Raw genomic sequence first — 18,953 nt, 5'->3', positions numbered from 1 at the left:
AACCTAGATTCTACGAAGGGGTAAGGGCTCTGGAGCAGCTTTTGGGCAGGTGAGGCATCCCAGAACCATGTGTCTCTTCTTGTTGATAACAGGAAGGCACCGTCAGGCCCGCAGGTGTCTCTGGTTTGGGCCCGAGGCCTGGTATGAACTGAATTTACCTGCTGCCCCCTGTGCTCTCAGGTGGAAGGGTTTGGAGGGAGAAGTCCCTGTCTTGTCAAATTCCTAGATGGGGTGGGATGGGAGAGCAGAGACACACAAAGATTCTGTGCTGGTCTTGGCTACCCTGCTGGCACCAAAGCATTAGGGGCCAGCTACATTGGCAGCACTGAGACAGCAGAGGCTTATGGCTGAGGCCAAAGCATTTTGTCTTGACTGCAACTTTGGGGTGAAGGGTCAAGAAACTCATCATCCAACTCAGGCTCTGTGGATGCTCCCAGCCTCTTCTGGGGGCCAAGCCCACTTTTGTTTAGAATCCACACTCTCTTCTCTTGTGGCCAGGTTAGTGAGGATGGAAAGGGCAGGAAGCAGCAATCAGAGTGAGGAAAGAAGCAGGAAAGAGAGAAGAATCAGTCTTCGGGCCACCAGTTCAGGGATATCTTCTACAGCTAACAGGATAATAATGACAATAGTCTTAATAGCTGAAAGGACAGTCACTACTACTGAACATGTACCACACAGGCCAGGCACTTCCCCAAGTACCTTGTAGGTTTTTAGCATATTTAATCCTTATGGCAGCCCTCGGAGGAACATACTAGCATTATCTGCATTGTCTAGAGGAGGAAATGGAGCTTCAGAGAAGTGACAGGACCTGCCCAATGCCACATGGCTAGTGATTACAGAAACCTCCCCCCCCCCCAATCCTCTGTTTTCTTCCACTTTTTAGCCTTTGGTGGAACAAAGCGCACATAGGGTTGGGCGCAGTGGCTCACACCTATAATCCGAGCACTCTGCGAGGCTGAAACTGATGGATTGCCTGAGCTCAGGAGTTTGAGACTAGCCTGAACAAGAGTGAGACGCTGTGTCTACTAAAAATAGAAAAACAAGCCTGGAGTTGTGGCGGGTGCCTTTAGTCACAACTACTCAGGAGGCTGAGGCAAGGGGATCACTTGAGCCCATTTGAGGTTGCTGTGAGCTGTGACGCCACAGCACACTACCCAGGGCATGCTACGCAAGGTGACAAGAATGAGACTGTCTCAAGAAAAAAAGAAAAAAAAGAAGTGCACATTATAGCAGTTGCTTTCTACATATCTGTAAAAAAAGGTTCACCATAAATCTGTGGGGTCACATGTGATGATCCCCACTTTACAAATTAAGATACGAAAGCTTAGGCTCACATCATGAGTTAGTGAAGGAGCCAGAGGGAGAGTCCCATGCCTGTTCCCTTGTCCAGGGCCACAAAGGAGCTCACTGGTGTGCCCTCTCCAGGAGCAGAATGACTGGGAGTCCTCCTTGAATCATGACCTTGGTTTTCTCCACTGGAAGCAGCAGCCCAGGGAGCTGGCCTTGGAAGGCTGCCTTGAGTGGGCAGTGTGTGGTGTCAGCTGTGTTCCATCAGTGGAGTGACAAAGTACCAGGCTCCTGTGTGACCTTGGGCCAGTCATTTCCCCTGAGTCTCAGCAGCCTCAAGTGAATATCAAAGGGGTTGGATAAGGCATCTTCAAGGGCCTTTCCTTACATGTCAGGCTTCTGTTCTGGGGCTGTTAGAACCCTGGGGCTCAAGGTTTAATGAGGCAGATGGCAGAATGGCAGTGAGCCAGCAGAGGGCACTCACAGCACCAGGGAAGCAGGACTTGGTCCATGGAGACCAAATTTCACCGTAGGGGGTGGATTTCACCTGAGCCAATTATTGACGGAGGTGTTCAGCAGTGATGAGTTGATGTTGTGCATGGTCCTACCTGACTGTAAATTGTGTGGCTGACAGAAGCCCAAAAGATGATGGATTTTGTAGTTCAAAGGTTATCTAGTCTCCAAGACTGTGAAAACATTATATTCTGCTAACTTTCTCTATCCTCCTCCTCCAGGTATGCAGTTTAACTTACAAGGAGAAAACAGGCAATCACAAATGTGAAGTTGTGATCACACCTCTTGTGGCGGGGAGTGGGGAGGGGTGGGAGGGTTCTGAGTATTTCTGCTCAGATAGCTTGCTCCTACCTATACTGCCTTACATTTCCCTCGCGACCATTAGGAAGGTTGAGAACCACTGCTCTATTGGAAAAGTCCCCCTCTTTCCCTTCTCTGCTTGGAAAACTCTTACTTGCCTTTTAAGACCTTGTTCAAATGTCACTTCCTCAGTAAAACCCTCCCTGACTCCCTTAGGAAGAATTGGCTTGCTCCCTTTTCTGTTCTCACCTCTCCTCATGGTCATTACCAACGGAGACACCCGTACCTCTGGGTCATACTGATCTATACCTATACACAAGCCTGTGGTCTGTAATCACTGCAGCTTCCCTTTATTTAGGGCTCTGTGCACAGAACAGTATTACATCATTCATTCCTCACTGTAACTCTACGAGGTAAACATAGTCATCCTCCTACACATGTGGAGATTGGGACTTGGAAAGACTGAGTCACTTGATCAAGGTCACAGAGTTGGCAAGTGGCAGAACCAGGCTTCAAACTCAGTTTGCCTCAATACCAGGCCTAGGCTTTATTTAAATCACAAGATTTACATAGCCTCTGATATGGACCTTCCTGTTTCCCAGCCTAATACTATATCTGGCACCAGGCAAATGTCCAAAAAATGAAAACTGGGTTAGTCTATGCATTTACAACTGGCTCATTAAAAACACCACCAAAGTAGTAAACACACAGGCTCTGTTACTGGACTGCTCAAGTATGGATCAAAGCTCTTCCACTGGCCAATACACTTGACTTCGCTGTGCCTCAGTTTCTTCACCTGTGAAACAGGGATAACTGTGTTTAGAGTATTAAATTCTGATCCTCACATGACGTTTTTGTGTGACATGAGGTACAATGTTTAGAAGAGCACCTAGGAAACTCCTAAAACGTTCATTTTCATCATCTGGTGTGTCAAGCTTTTTCTGTTTCTCTCCCTATAGATGAGGTCCATGGAGGCTCTGGGATGAATCTTGTGGTGTGTTAGCAAACTAGTTCTTAAAAAAAGGCCCTGATTTGTGGCATTTGCCAATTTCTGTGGCATACGTGCTCCCATCATGGCTAATTTCAAGCTAGAATGGGAAAAGTCATGCTGCTAGTATCGGCAGATGGCAGGACTTTTGCTCAATCTCTCTGTGACTCAGTTTCATCATATTTAAAATGGAGCAGTAGTAGTAACCTGGGAGTGCACATAGTATGCTAGCCAATTATTACTGCAATTGTTCATAGTTTTAACTTAGTCTCACTGTTGCTCATCTGGTTTTGACACTGGCTCAACATCAGCATTGGCCTTCTGCCCTTGCAGGTGGAATCTCCACCTTCCAGGATTGAGGGCTTATCCCTCCTTACAGCTCTCCCAACTCCTCTTGGAACTCCTCATTTTGGCCCAGATGAGTGTTGGCTACACACCCACTCTGATCACACATTATTTCATGCCTCTGGTTTCATCTCTAGGCTTCCCTGATGCCATGCCTTGGCCTGGACTTTCGGTGCAGGCTGTGCCTTGCTCCGGATCAACCATGATGATCTCTTCACATATCTACTCTGCTCTTCCTATTTACAAAGCTCCTTTTCCCAGGGCTTGGGTGAACTTAGAGGGGAGTGCTGAAGTTCAAAGTTAAGTTTGCTGCCACCCCACCTGCTGCTAGGGAAGCCCCTAGCTCCTGCCACGCCCCACTGTGGGCTCTAGTTCCCTATTAGGGCCTCTGTATCCAACCTGATTTAATCCTCTGTGCTCAGGCTGTGGCAACACAGGCAGAAAAGATCCAGGCACCTTAGGGCTTGGGGGAAAGAGTCAGATAAACTGAGTCAGAAGCAGGGACTGGGAGAGGAAGGCAGAGGCTAGGTTTAGAAACATTAGCTGGCTCTTAAGGCCGTTTAGCCAGGAAAGAGAGTGTGAACTAGGAAAAAAAATCCAGGTGGGACTGAAGTGAAGGATGCAAAGTCCATAAATTCTGATTTAAAAATAAATAAATAATACCTACTATGTGCCGCATGATTTCCAACACCTTATTTCATCAGTCCCTCAAGACAACCCCAGGAAGAAGACATCTTAACTCACTTTGCAATAGCTACAGGCACTTAGAGGGTTTAGGGATTGATACAGACTTGTTAAGTGGTCACCCTGGTCCTGCTCGGGTGGCCAAAGGAGAAGACAGGACAGAGCCTGGTCCTTGGCCGAGGATAGGTGATCTCACCGCCTTCTGCTAGTGGACAGCTGGAAACCTGGGGCCAATGTGGGGTGTGAATAGATGTCCTCAGTCACCAGGATGAATCCCTCAAAGCATACAGGCTGACCACTCTGAGGTCACACAACCAAGGCCCTATGGAAAAAGGATGGATTCAGAGTGAAATGCAGTGTGCCACCACCTAATCCCCAGGGGGTGCTGGGGCAGTGTCTTCACCTCTTTGAGCCTCAGTTTCCTCCCCTGTAACATGGAAGTGACAGGAGATGCAAGGTGGTGAAGTCTGGAAAGTCAGTGATGTATATAGAAAGAGCTGTGCAATCCTGAGGCAGGCACTCTGCTGTCCTGGCTCAGAGCTTCATTTCCTATCTTCCTCCAAGTCGACCTAGCATGGCAGACACTCTGCTCTTTGTGGCAGGCAGTGGCACCAGTTACAAAGGTCTGCTTCTGATTTCCTCAGGCTCTGTCAGGTGTTTCTAGAGCTAATGAGAACAATGCAAGAAAGAATAGCTTAAGGATGAGAGGGACCTTCCCAGTGGAACCTCTTCTGCCCTCTGGAGAGCTCCAGGCTGTTTCTAGGCCCCCCTGTCAGACCTGGAAGGGTGGCTAAAAGAACTGGAAACCCAATTTACTTGGCAGGAGTTCCCAAATCCTCCTCCACCATGAAATCAGTCTTCCCCACCAGCCATGCTCCCTCCTGCTTTTTAGCTTAGGTGTTCCCTGTTCCTCCTGCCTCATGGATGGGCCTCCTTTCTCCTCCCCGTCAAGCTTTGGCTTCCTGCTCTTCCATACCACCTCAGTTCAGGCCTCCTCAGGGAACCTCTCCAGTGAGTTCAGGGCACACTGACCTCTCCTGGGGCTGAATTCTCTCCTTCCAGGTTCACCCCCATCTTGGGCTGCTCCCTGGGTCTTCTGTCCACAACTTGGGCTTCTACAAGTTGCCCTTTTGAGGAGGGGCAAACAAGGCCTCCTTCTATATCCTCCATGGTAAGAAGCCCGGTGCAGAGGAAGAGGGATGGAAGGCAGGGCAATGTATACCCAGCTCTTTCCTTTACATTCAGATTTAAACGAAAGATGCGAAGGAGAGGCCATGTGGAGAAAAAGGAGGAAAAAATGAGTGGAAAGGAGCAAAAGGAGGGAAGGGCAGCTGTGAGATTCAGTACTGGGGTCAGAGAGGACAGAACAGGCCCACAATCCAGGGTTATGCTTTTAGGCTCTTCCTGGACCTAATAGACTCCTCTTCAAAAACCCTTGGCCCTCACCTCCTGCAGGCAATCTCCCTTCACTGGTTCTGATCTCTTCCCACTGCTCTTGGCTCCCTGAGCTGAGCTACTTTGCACTCACTGATGTCACCTTTCCATGGTGCCAGGTTCCCTGGGGAAGTTTCAGTCTACATTTGTCATCTGTAGTCAGAGATTAGACTGTCTTTTTTGACTACCTTTCTTTTATCAGCTTCAGAGGGTGGTTTGGAATACATTTTGCATAGTTATTTTAAAATCTAGTTTGTCTCTGAGATAATCTTGAGGCAGAACCTGCCATCATCATATATCCATTTCTTTACTATCAGCCCCTGGCTGGGCCTGTGGGAATATACAGACAACTAAGGGCCAGTCCCTGCACTCCACCAGCATCCTGCCCGGTGAGCAGAGTCAGAAATGTGTTAAGTGCCCATGGGAACTGTCTTATGGGCCTATGCAGGAGGGCGCAAGGGAAGGGTCTGGGAGGCTGCACAGAAGAGACCTGAAGGACACCAGAAATGGCATTCCAGGCAGTGAACACTGCAGGGGCAAAGGCCTGGAGAGGCGAAAAGGCAAGGTGTGCAGGCACCTCCGTGTGGCCAGAGGGTAGGAAGGAGGGGGATTCTCATCACACAGCAGAGGGCTTCACACATCAGCCTAGGACACACTGATTTTAACCCACAGGCCATTTTTTTGGAGGGGGAGTAAGGCAGGCATTGTCACTCTAGTTGGCATTTAGAAATTTCTAGTGCGTGGCGTAGCACAATATAGATGGATCTCAAAAACTACTGCATGATACAAAAGACCACATACTATATGACCCCATTTATATGATGGTCAAGGACAGACAAACTCACCTACAATGACATCAGGGGTGATGGAAATGTTCCCGTCTTGCTCTTGTTGATGGGTTATGTTAAGTTCATACGATTGTCAAACTTCACTGAACGTAACACTTAAGATCTGGATTCTTGACTGCTTGTAAAATATACTTCAAAAATGTGTTTGAGTATTGTTGTTTGTCACAATGACTGACAGGTGCTACTGGCAAATAAACAGGATGGGCCAATGATGCTTTCACAGCAAAGAACTCTCCCACCCAAGGGTCATCAGAATCCCTGTTGAGGACACCATTGAAGGCCACAGAGGAATGGAAAGGGCAGATGGAACTGGTGCCATCTGTGTTTAGTGGCAGGAACCCACAAGGTCCAGGCATCTTGGGACCATGATGAGGCACAGAAGGTGGACATGTGATCTTCATTGCAATTGCTGGGCCTTGTATTTGCCTAACTCCAGATCACTGGCCTGAAGATGCTGAGGCCCAGGAGGTCCCTCAAAGGCAGCCCAGACACAGAAGAGGATGCAAGCTAGCTAGGGAAGAAGGATGGGAGGATGTCAGTGGGCAAAGGAAATGCTTTGCTGCTGCCTTCCAGCTTCATGATAGGCACCAAGGATGATAAAAGTCATCACCTTCCTCTGAAGTGGAGCCTCAGTGAGGAGGCTCCCTGAGAGTTTGAAGTCACTAGAAACAGGGCCAGATGCTACTGCTACTACCACAGAAAACCATTTTTTTAAATCATGGGCTTAAGAAGAGCACAGCCAACTTACACTATCATTCCAGATCCCTTCCTTCAGGAAGCCTTCTCTGAACTCTGCCTGGGCAAGTGCCTTCCTGTCTGCATTTGCCCTCAACCCAGCCCAGAGCACACTTACTGCCTGTCTGAATTCTGGCTCTGCCACTATTTGCTTTGTGTTCTTGGCAAGTTACTAAAGTTCTCTGAGTCTGGTTCCTCACCTGCAAACTTCAACTGTTATGAAGATTAGGTGAGATAACGCAGTGAGCACTCAGTGCTTATTATTATCATAGCAATAACATGCATCAGCAGACCACTGTTGCCAGGTTACTTCTCTGGTGCCCCCACCAGTATGAGCACCTTGCAGGCAAGATCCTCGTGGCCATGCTGACTACTGAGGGTCCTGTGTCCACCACAGCGCCCAGCACAGTAAATACTTGCATGCATGAATGAATTCCACCCACTAAGATCTCTCTTGAGAGCTTTCTTTTTCCACCCACAATGCTTCTAAATCACAATAATTTTTCAGAAATGGAGGTTGGATTCATTTGTATTCTGCTCCCTCTTTCCTTCTTTCTAATACCTCCAAGGCCACATAGAACCTAAATAAAATTCACTTTTTTAAATTAATGGCTTCTTCCTGGACCCTCCACTCCCAAGACTTCATTCAGTGGTCTTTTTCATGCTGGGAACAGAAAAATCCTTTAGAAAAAAATCAACGCACCCTACACCTTTAAACCTAGAATTACCATATGATCCAGCATTACCAGTGCTAGGTATACACCCCAAAAAATTGAAAGCAGGAGCTTAGACAGAGACTACCATGCCAATATTGACGGAAGCATTTACAATAGCCAAAAGGTGAAAGCAGATGAATGGGTCAATAAAATGTGGTATAAACATACAATGGAATATACTCAGCTTTAAAAAGAAATGCTGATACATGCTACAACATGGATGAGCCCTGAAAATCTTAGCTCAGTGAAGAAACCAGATAAAAAAGGACAAATATAATTCTGTTTATATGAGGTACCTAGACTAGGCGAATTCACAAAGAAGGTAGAACAGAGGTTACCAGGGGCTGGGGAAGATGAGAACGAGGAATTAGTATTTACAGAGCACAGTGTTTAAGTCTGGGAAGATGCAAAAGTTCTGGAGATGGGTGAGGGTGATGGCTGCATAACACTGTGAATATACTTAATGCCACAAAATTATACACTTAAAATGGTTAAAATAGGAAATTTTGTATTTTGCCACGAATAAAAGCATCCCAAACCCAACAAACACAACACTGGAGGGACTCCTTCTGAAATCTGGCAGAGCTGTACTGCCCTCTGCCATTGCCATCCTCAGTGCTCTGTGACCATGGCCTCCTGGCCCGTGATCCACTTCCCTCTCCATCTTGGTTCCAGCTCTGGTGTTTCCTGTTCCCTTTCTAAGCCAGGACCCAGGACTGTGACAAGCTCTCTTCCTTGCCCCTCTTTCTAACCATGCTTGGTCCCGTCATACACCCTGAGGATGCTTCAAATGGATGCCCTGAGACTCTAGATGGAAAAGCCATCTTATGCGTATGGAGATGCTCATTCCTGACTATATCCAACAATATAAACATGGTTACATAAAGTATGGAAAAGACACTGAGGATAGGAAGATGACCACGTATGAAAAGAGAAGTTATGGTAAAATATTAAGTGAAAAATTCAGCATATAAAACTATATATGAACTTACTTCAACTAGTACAAAATACAGATCCTCAGAAAAAATAGAATGGGACATACAAAATAATGACTACTCTTACCTGTGTTTTCTAATATGGAGTTTGAATGGGTTATTTTTCATAATTATAATCTATCTTTTAAAGGTGGGGCAATACCTTTAGGAAGATGTGAACTATACCTATTGTCAGAAGAATCTTCAAAGTCGACTCCAGATGTCCACGTGACACCACCACTAAAGTGCACAGATCCCCTGTGAACATCTTCCAGAGAGATTAGAGGAGGGGCAATTCAGGTCGACTCTTAAGAAAGACATGTTGAGACTTGGTAATGACTGCAACCAACCACCTCACCACAAAAAGGGAAGGCAATTTAGGGTCTTTATTTTGCCATCCCAGTAACCAGAGGATTATTGCAGGGGATTACCCCTACAATAGCCGGAAGTTAGGAACTCCCACCAAGAGCCTCGTTCTCTTCCATATGTGCAAACTGCATCTAGCTCAAGGGGATCCCCTTTCAACCCAACATGCTGTGACCCAAGTGTGGACACTGGAGTCACATTTGCTTCAAGGGAGACACAGGAAGGAGGGTGGCTTTTGTTGCATGTGTCTGAGCTCAGTGAGAAAAGCTTGTTTCAGTCTAACAGCTTGGGAACTTCTGAGCTTTGCCAGACATTAGTGGTCACGGTGCTCATTCCACACCTCATCAGATTCAGGAAAGATGGAGATGGCAGTGAAAAATGGGGTGGGGAGATCTTATTTTCCATAATACCCCAGTTTAAGGTAGGGAAGAGCTTTTTGGTGATAATAATGTTCAAAAACTGAAAGAATTTTTAGGGTATTTTCTTTTCTCTTGAGACCTGAGTTTCTAGTTTCTAGAGGCGACAGACCTATGGATTTAGATGGAATTTGAACCAGGGAGCCCTGAGCTGAGACTGAGGCACATGTCAATTTGCCCCTCAGATGGTCCAGCCAGTTTTCCCATTCCCACTTGTAGATGGACTTAACTCATCAATTAGGTGCCTTATTAAGAATTTATACTTCTATAATTCTGCCCTCTCTGCCTTTTTGGGAATCTGTCAATTTATTGGAGATTATAATGCCCTGTCCTGAAAACATGGACCTTTGTGCTAGAGGTGAGTTCTTTTAAGATCTCTATGAAGAAAATGGCTGAGGGCATGAGATACACAAGGGAAAACATGACATGAAGCCAGAAGCATGTGCATTGGCCTTGGAAAGGAAATGAAGGAAGACCAAAAATGTCACCATTTTAATTGTTTTACCATCATTTCAGGTATGTTTTACTGTTTAGACTTAGCCAACTGCAGTGTTTATGTGATCAAGCATTCTGAATACAGTATCAGATTTCACTCAAGTTTTTATGCTTGAATGACAACACACACATTCAAGTCATCTCAGCTTCATCATTTTGATCATACTACAGCTTACTATGCCCTTACAATGCCATAATCTTTATCTTTGGTTCATAAAGCCTAATATAGGAAGCCTCATACATAAATGGTCATTTCCAACATTTGTTCGTTCAACCACTATTTAGTGGGCCACTGCGGAGGACCAAGCTTGATCCTAGTGCCTAGTGTTAGGCATTAAGACTACAAGGAGAACAGGACCCAGGCTCTCTTGGACTCATTAAGGCCATGCAATTTCTCATTGCTCAAGGCTATCAGCACCTATGTGACTGGCTCTCACGGCCTCTCCTACCCTTTTCCGCACCCCTCTTCCCTTTTGCCTATCTCCAACAGCCACATTTGAGGTTCCCTGAAAACAACAAGCTATTCTTACTCCAGGGCCTTTGCACTTGTGGTTTCCTCCTCACTTTGGTTAGGTCTTTGTCCAAAATACCATCTCCTCAAAAAAAATTTATTTAAATGTCTTCCTCTGCCCTTCCACCTGGTCACCCATCATCCTGCATTTTCTCCAGAGTAATGCTCACCCCCTGAACTATTTTATCTTTGCTTATGTTTTATTTTCTGTCTCCTCTGGTAGAGCTTGGGCAGGAAGTTCGTCTTTTCAGCAATGTATCCCCAGAGCCTAGAACAATCTGGCACATAACAGATGTCTATACAAATTTGGAGGATGAATGAATGAAGGAAGGAAGGAACTGATTCTTCACAGTTTAGGGTGCTTGGTTGGGCTGGCTTTGCAGGAGGAATCAGAGCCATGCCCCACCCCCTTCCTGCCCCACTCCTGCTCCTGTTGGTTTTTTTCTGTGAATGGCATCCTTGTGTACTTAGTCTCAAGCTTTGCCATCATTTATAACTCCCTCCCTCCAGCACCCACATCCAATCAGTTGCCAATTTTGGTGACACTGCGGCCTCTTGCATCAACTCCATTCTTACAACCACCCCCAGTCCAGACCCTCATTATTTCTCACCTAGACCATTGTCATCGTTTCCTACCTGGGCTTCCTGCCAGCAGGCTCTCCCCCTCCAATCTGTTCTCCTTTGGGCAGCCAGAGTGAGTTTCCTCATGGTCAAGTTTGATCATCTTCTTCCCCATTCAAATACTAAAGACTGACTCCTTAGCTTGGCACTCAATTCCCCTTCTCCCCAGCTCCCCAACTGCCCCCAACTGTCTACCTAGCCTTCCTTCTTATAACTCTTCTTTTATCTTTTTCTGCTCCAATTGGAATAAATTGCTTTCTATTCCAGGATGTGGAATAGAAGGTTCAGAATCTGGATTCAGATCATCTAGAGGCCTTGTTGAGACTTTAAAGGTATGTACCCTTAGATAAATTAAAGTCTGAGTCTTAACCATCCTATCTGTAAAATGGGGATGATAACACAATGGCTATCAAAAGCCTGTTATGAGGATTAAATATAAGTTCCAGAGTGCAGGAAAATCTTTTGACACTAAAGACTATTAAGTTATAACATGCTAAGATGCAAAATAACTGATAAACAAAAGTTCTGCTCCTCCCTGGGAGGTTTCATGAATGTTGTAAGCTGACTGAGCCCTAAGTCCAGGATTATGTCAGTGGGAGAGGGATTTTTTTTTTTTTTTTTTTTTTGGTTTTTGGCCGGGGCTAGGTTTGAACCCGCCACCTCCAGCATATGGGATGGGCGCCCTACTCCATGAGCCACAGGTGCCGCCCTCTTTTTTTTTTTTTTTTGAGGAAGGAAGACATTGAAGCCCTAAAATCTTATGTCCTTGGATGATCTAAAGAAGGGAAGAAGTGGAAGTAATCTCCATAAAGCTGAGGCCCTAATAGTATTATTAGCTACCAGTTCCTGAGTTTTTACTATGCCCCAGGCACTGTGCTAAGTGCACTATATACATTATCTTTTTGAGGAATTATTCCCTCACAGAGTAGAAGTCGTCCATGGCAGTTACAGAAATAAGTGTTCCCCTTCCTTTCTTCCCATCCCCTAAGAAACAGTTCAAATCTGAATGATACCTGGAAAATCTCCATCCAATCATCTTATTTTTTTTTTTTTTGAGTAACTGAGACCCAGAGAGGTTATGTGCATTTTACTAAAACTGTACAGCCAGGAAAGAAGAGATTGGGCTTGGAACCCAGATCCCTTCACTCTCAGGACAGAAACCTCTGCATGGCAAAAACCCAGGGGCCACTAATCATTGTGAAGTCCATGTAAGTGGCACCTCTTGGAGCACAATGTCATCTGTGGACTACAACATCAGTGGTGGTCCCTGGAGTTATGCCACTTGACCACATTAGCTCTGCCATGCCAGGCTGCTCACCCCACTCAAGAAGAAAGTTCTTAAGGAAAGAGTCTTCCGCCCCTAGAGTCTGAACACTGCCTTCCTTGGCAAGAATACTAGAGCAGTGGTTCTAAACCTTCCTAATGCTTCCTAATGCTGCGACCCTTTAATACCGTTCCTCATGTTGTGGTGACCCCCAACCATAAAATTATTTTCATTGCTACTTCCTAACTGTAATTTTGCTACTGTTATGAATCATAATGTAAATATCTGATACGCAGGATGTATTTTCATTGTCACAATGGGGGTGGGGGTCGCAACCCACAGGTTGTGAACCACCGATCTAGAGTTTCCTCAAAGGTGACTGAGAGCATCCCTTCACCATCCATCTATGCTTGTGCTCCTTCAACACACTTCAGTGCACTCTCTGTACCAGACATCGGGCTCAGCTCTGGGGACACCCTGCTGCCCTTGAGGGAGCCCTGTGCTGAGAAGCCACCTGAGCCTGGTATGGTTGTAACTCAAGCTTCCCGGGCAGCTTTGTCAGCAATACCAAGAGGCTGCATTTAAACAAACACCAGGAAGGAAGAGGTGGCCTGGCATGAAGGACTGGGGGACCCCCATGAAGGGATGACAAAAGGGGCCTGGTTGGACTAGAAGACCAGGGTCCTGAAGGAGAGGAGAGTGACTCGAGGGCATGCAGTCAGGTCAAAGAGGGGGAAGGGGATGAATCCTTGAACCCACATCACCTGGCCCAACTGAGGACACTCAGACTCAGAGACTCTTGGGAGGATCAGGACTAACATTCCAGAATTTGACCTCTGGTCCAAGGCTTATTTCCCCACCCTAAATCCCAAACCTGGAGTGCTTGCATAAGAGAGCTCTCCATTGAGGATGAATGAGGCAAATTAAAGGCCAATCTTTGTTGTTGTTAAACAATGAGGATGGTAGCAAAGGAATGGCACCTGCCGGCTTCAAGTGGGGAGAGCTAGCATTACAGACTCTCATGGTACACACAGGTGAATTTTGGGGGGATTCCTTCCCCATTAAATCTGGGGGAAGGAAGTGGGTTTGAAAGCCAGGGACCCTAGATTCTAACGAAGGCTTTGACACTAACTCTTTGATGACCTTGGTTAAGACATCTCGGGGGGCCTCAGTTTCCCCATCTGCAAAAGAGGGGGTTAAATGAGTTTACAAGGTTCCTCTCCTCCTGACCTTTTAAACCACGTGATCCTTGATAAGGAAAGTCCCTCCAAGGCTCTGACCCAGGCAGTCTCCGGATTTTGCAGGAGTCTGGGCCGCATCCAGAAAAAAATCGGCATGCTGGGGGAGGGGAACGCGCCTGGCTTTTATTTTGAGGGTGGGTGGGACGCGGGTGGCTACAGCTAAAGGGTCGGGGGAGGCAAAGCGATGGGAAGGCTGGGAGGCGCGGTTCAGAGGCCAGCAGGCTGGCGGCGATTTCCAACCTTCTTCCAGGGATTCAGACTCCGAGAGGCGATGCAGGCAAGAGCCGCGCACTAGCCTCGGCCGCAAACTCGGGACCCCGGACAGCTATCCCGCTCTCTTCCCGGAGCCGCGCACGAGCTTCCTGGGGAGTGGCTGCCGCACGCTCTCCGCTACCAAGCACCAAGCCCCGTCCCCCTCGTTGGGGACCCCTCCCCCAGTCTGGGGGCGCTCTGAGCCCCATGGGGGCGTGGCGGGGGCGGGCGCCGGTTCCTCTGCCGGGAAGGCTGAAGGAGGTCTCAGTTGCGGGGCAGCCTCGGGAGGCACCCGTGGCTTCCACCCTCCGGCTCCCCACACAAAGGCGCCAACGGAGGCGCCTCACTTACCGGCCAGAGCGGGTTCCGGGCGCCGGCGAGCGAGCGGGCAGGCCGGCGGGAGGCTGTGCGCGCGCGAGTGTGCGTGTGTCTGCGTGTGTCCCTGTGTGTCTCTGTGCCAATGTATGTGTGACGGGGGACGCGCAGAGCTCTGTGCGTCTGCGTGTGCGGGGGCGTCCGTCCGTCGGTCCGTCTGCCCGGCGCTCCGTCCCGCGCTCCGTGCGCGCTCCCTCGCTCGACCGCCCTACCAAATGCGCTTCAGCTGCGGAGTCGCCGGCGCAGCCGCCGGCTCGGTTCTGCACCCCGAGGCCTCAGATCCGCCCCGCCCCCGGCGGGCTTGCGCCGCTCCCCGGGAATTGCGCAGGGCCCGCGGGGCTGGGGGGCTGGGAGCTCCGACAGCGCCCAAGGCCCGAGGGTCTCGGATCACACACCCTTAACCCTTGACCCTATTGCAGTTGTCCCTCCTTCCCTCTGCAACTCTGTGCGGAGTCCCCGCAGGCATCGCCCCAAGCCAAGGTTGTCTGGACAGGGAGGGCGGGGGAGTGGAAACACTGCATCCATTTCATTCATGATTTTTCTCTTCTGGAAGCCCCAAGTCCCAGCTGCGCGGCTACGGCTACCGCCAGAGGGACCCCAGTAGGGCTGCGCGTGCCGAGCCCGAGGCGGGACAGACAGGTCCACACAAGGGAATAGAAGCAAGTGAGACAAAGGGGTCAAAGCTGGGGAAGGAGGCGGTGGTGCACGGTGGGCATGCTGTGGCGCTCCCCGCACCATGCCCACACCTGAGCACCTGGAGCGACCGCATACCCGGGCGCTCACAATGCTGGCTGCCCGGGACAGGTTCCAGGGCTCGGCGGAGGCGAGTGTTTTCCTACTTCTTCCTCTTAAGCTTCTGGGGAGCAACAGCGAGTGGACACCCTCTGTCCACTGGGGTCTCGCTCTCCTGAAGTGCGTCGCTGGGCGCGCACCTGTTTTGGCTTTCTGGTTGGCTCCAGCTGCTCGGACGTGTAAAGAGCTGCCATGCCCTCCACAATCCCGCATTCTCTAGGCTGCCTCCCACCTGGCTGGAGGTTCCCGACATTCCAACCCGATGGGGGCTTTTTGAAGCTTTGAGCAAAGACTCCAAGCTCCATTTTTTTACACGGGGAAGAGATACCGAACCACCACTTGGTGTCCCAACTACCACCCTCGTTCCTGCCACCATCCTCTTTTGCTTGGATTTCAGCCATAGCCTCTTTACTGGTCTCTCAGCTTCCACTCTTGGCCCCCTGCAGTTGATTCTCTACACCGCAGTCAGAGCACTCCTTTTTATTTTTATTTTTTATTGTTGGGGATTCATTGAGGGTACAATAAGCCAGGTTACACTGATTGCAATTGTTAGGTAAAGTCCCTCTTGCAATCATGTCTTGCCCCCATAAAGTGTAACACACACCAAGGCCCCACCCACCTCCCTCCTTCCCTCTTTCTGTTTCCCCCCCATAACCATAATTGTCATTAATTGTCCTCATATCAAAATTGAGTACATAGGATTCATGCTTCTCCATTCTTGTGATGCTTTACTAAGAATAATGTCTTCCACGTCCATCCAGGTTAATACGAAGGATGTAAAGTCTCCATTTTTTTTTAATGGCTGAATAGTATTCCATGGTATACATATACCACAGCTTGCTAATCCATTCCTGGGTTGGTGGGCATTTAGGCTGTTTCCACATTTTGGCGACAGTAAATTGAGCTGCAATAAACAGTCTAGTACAAGTGTCCTTATGATAAAAGGATTTCTTTCCTTCTGGGTAGATGTCCAGTAATGGGATTGCAGGATCAAATGGGAGGTCTAGCTTGAGTGCTTTGAGGTTTCTCCATACTTCCTTCCAGAAAGGTTGTACTAGTTTGCAGTCCCACCAGCAGTGTAAAAGTGTTCCCCTCTCCACATCCACGCCAGCATCTGCAGTTTTGAGATTTTGTGATGTGGGCCATTCTCACTGGGGTTAGATGATATCTCAGGGTTGTTTTGATTTGCATTTCTCTAATATATAGAGATGATGAACATTTTTTCATGTGTTTGTTAGCCATTCGTAACAGGGCAGCCACCTTGTGGCCTCAGGACCTTTGCACAGCTGTTCCCTCTGCCTGACAACTCTTCCCTCAGATAGTCACATAGCTTGCTCCTTTACTTCTTCAATGTGTCATCCTGGAGAGGTCTTCTGTGACTATCTTGTTTAAAATTGCAGGCCTATTTCCATTCCATTAAATGAGGTAGTTATGACCTCTATTTTGTATTTACTGCCTATTAGGCTCACTGCCCTTTCACCGCCCAGTCGCCTCCTCTCCCAGTCCTCCAGTCTCACCTAACTGTTCTGTTCTCTAAACAAACCCTTTATTTTCTCATCTCTAGTCCTTTGTTCTGCTGTCCTTTCAGCCTGGAATGCAATCCTCCAATGTCTTGACTGACACCACCTCCTTCTTCATGGACTTTTCTCTGATATTCTCAGGGACACTCAGCCCTCATTATTTTCTGACTGCTGTGAGATCGGGGTTCTGTGTCTTTTCCCCCAGATGTGCTCTTGGGAAGTGGAGCTGGGTGTCTTCTCTCTCCCTAGTTCCCAGCACAGAACCCATTAGTACATGTCCGTGGACAAAGGGCATTGACTGGGAAGCCCTAGGCTGGGCCTTGATAGTCTTTATTATTTTTTTTCTTGAAAGGGGCAAGAACCCAGCTAGGTCTCTGTTACCCTCGAGGAGTTTCCCATGGATGGGAAGGGGAGGAACAAATGGCAGATAACCAAGTCATTCTGCCTGGGCTGTATGGAAGTGTGGGTAGACATGTCAGCCAGTGCGCAAGGACCTGCTCTTCCTCTCTGAGAGCGTCATCGCCATCATTCGCATAAGGCTGACTTTCCCCAGATTGCATCACTGTACCAACAGCAGCTGCCATAAATGAGCACTTTGGTATGTGCAGGCACTGTTCTGTGTGTTCTCAGCGCACTGCTCTGTTTAATCTTCATGGCAACTTCGGGAGGTAGGCATTTTGATGTCCCTAATTTCAGAATAGTAACTAGAAAGAAAAGTTACTTACTTTAAATTACCTAAGGCATGTGCATTTCAAATTCAGATCTAGCCAGTTCCCAGCTTGTAGAATAGTGAATGCCCTTGTGGCTGATGCAAGGAAGGGGAGAGAGAGGGGATTGGAGAACTTCAGCAGTGTCAGATTGGCCCAGATTTTTGCTGTCCCTAGTTAGGAGTCAGAGAGTTCATGGTACTCCAAGTGGGGCAGAGCCTCATGGGTTCCTGTTAGTGTTGCCTGCAGTGTCCTGTGGTGGTTACCCTTCATTTTTTAAAAAAAATTTCAGATTAATATAAGGGTACATGTGATTAGGTTATGTTGTTTGTGTTTGTTGGATAAAGTCCAAGTTGTAGATGAGCCCTTCACCCAGGAGGTGTGTCATATATACTTACATTGTGCCCATCAAGTGAGAGCTTACCCATTCCTCCCGCAACTGAGTTTAATTATGTTTTTCTTTGTGCAGTTATGCAGTTGTTTATGTACTAGCTTCATATTAGTATTTTATTTATCTATTTATTCTTGAGACAGAGTCTTACTCTGTTGCCCTAGGTAGAGTGCGATAGTGTCATTATAGCTCTCAGCAACCTCAAACTCTTGGGGTCAAGTGATTCTCTTGCCTCAGCCTCCCAAGTAGTTGAGACCAGAGTGGTGTGCACCACTAGACCCAACTAGTTTTTCTATTTTTTCGTAGAAACAGGGTTTTGCTCTTGGTCAGGCTGGTCTCGACTTCCTGAGCTCAAGCAATCCACCTCCTTGGCCCCCCAGAGTGCTAGGATTACAGGCATGAGCCACTATGTCCAGCCCATTTTAGTACAGGAGAATATTTTTCAACTCCATCCTGGTTAATACAAAAGATGCAAAGTCTCCATCTTTTCTTATGGCTGAAAAGTATTCCTTAGTATACATATACCATATATACCGTATTAGTCCATTCATAGCTTGAAGATGTTACCCATCATAAAGGTAACTTTGGAAGGCCAGGGCTGCCTCCAGACTTTATGACCTGTGTGCTCTGGGTTCAAAGCCTAGCCTCAGTTGTCAGATGTGGGTAGTAATGCCCATGTGAAAGGATTATGGCAAGGAAGAAGTGTGGTAATATTTCTAGAAGGTAGTAGGGGGCTCAAAAAATGATCATGTTCCATTGATATTGAGTTTCTGTCAGATAGGGATATACCTAAACTGGTCTTCTCACCCTGTGTCTTCCCTGTACACCCCTCTCACTGATGAGCATTACTTAGGGGTGCAGTTAAAGAAGGAAAGTCTGGAATTTATTGAAGGCTTCAAAAATATGCTATCTATGATGCTTTCCTAGTTTCTCCTTTCATCTGTACAAGTACCTGAAGAGGGAGGTACTTTTATTACCAACGAGGAAGCTGAGGCACAGAGAGGTCCAGGGACTTTCCTATGGCCATAGATCCTACCAGTTAATAGCAGCAATGAGTTCTAGCCTATGTCTGACTCTGTTCACTTAACCAGCACCCTTCTCCCCTAACCCTATCATCATGGAAAGTGACTCTTTTGATTTCCTTTCTCTTTCCTGATGAAGAAGGAGAGTTTTATGAC

At 47.6% G+C, this 18,953-nt stretch overlaps 1 protein-coding gene across 2 annotated transcripts in view; it reads right to left on the bottom strand.

Moving 5' to 3' along the window:
* The window catches only part of PTPN5 (protein tyrosine phosphatase non-receptor type 5), a 59,803-nt gene extending 45,196 nt beyond the window's left edge, over positions 1-14,607 (bottom strand). The window contains exon 1 of one of the 2 annotated variants that reach the window (XM_053561826.1): positions 14,342-14,607. The gene's annotated coding sequence lies outside the window, so the exon portion shown is untranslated. The remainder of the gene's footprint in view (positions 1-14,341) is intronic. The other variant, XM_053561825.1, reaches the window with a different exon arrangement.
* Between the last annotated feature and the right edge of the window lie 4,346 nt (positions 14,608-18,953).

The sequence above is a fragment of the Nycticebus coucang genome, chromosome 14 (genome assembly GCF_027406575.1).
Source record: "Nycticebus coucang isolate mNycCou1 chromosome 14, mNycCou1.pri, whole genome shotgun sequence".
Classification (NCBI taxonomy): Eukaryota; Metazoa; Chordata; class Mammalia; order Primates; family Lorisidae; genus Nycticebus; species Nycticebus coucang.
The sequence above is the reverse complement of the archived record's forward strand: the minus strand, read 5'-3'. Positions and strand labels throughout refer to the sequence as shown.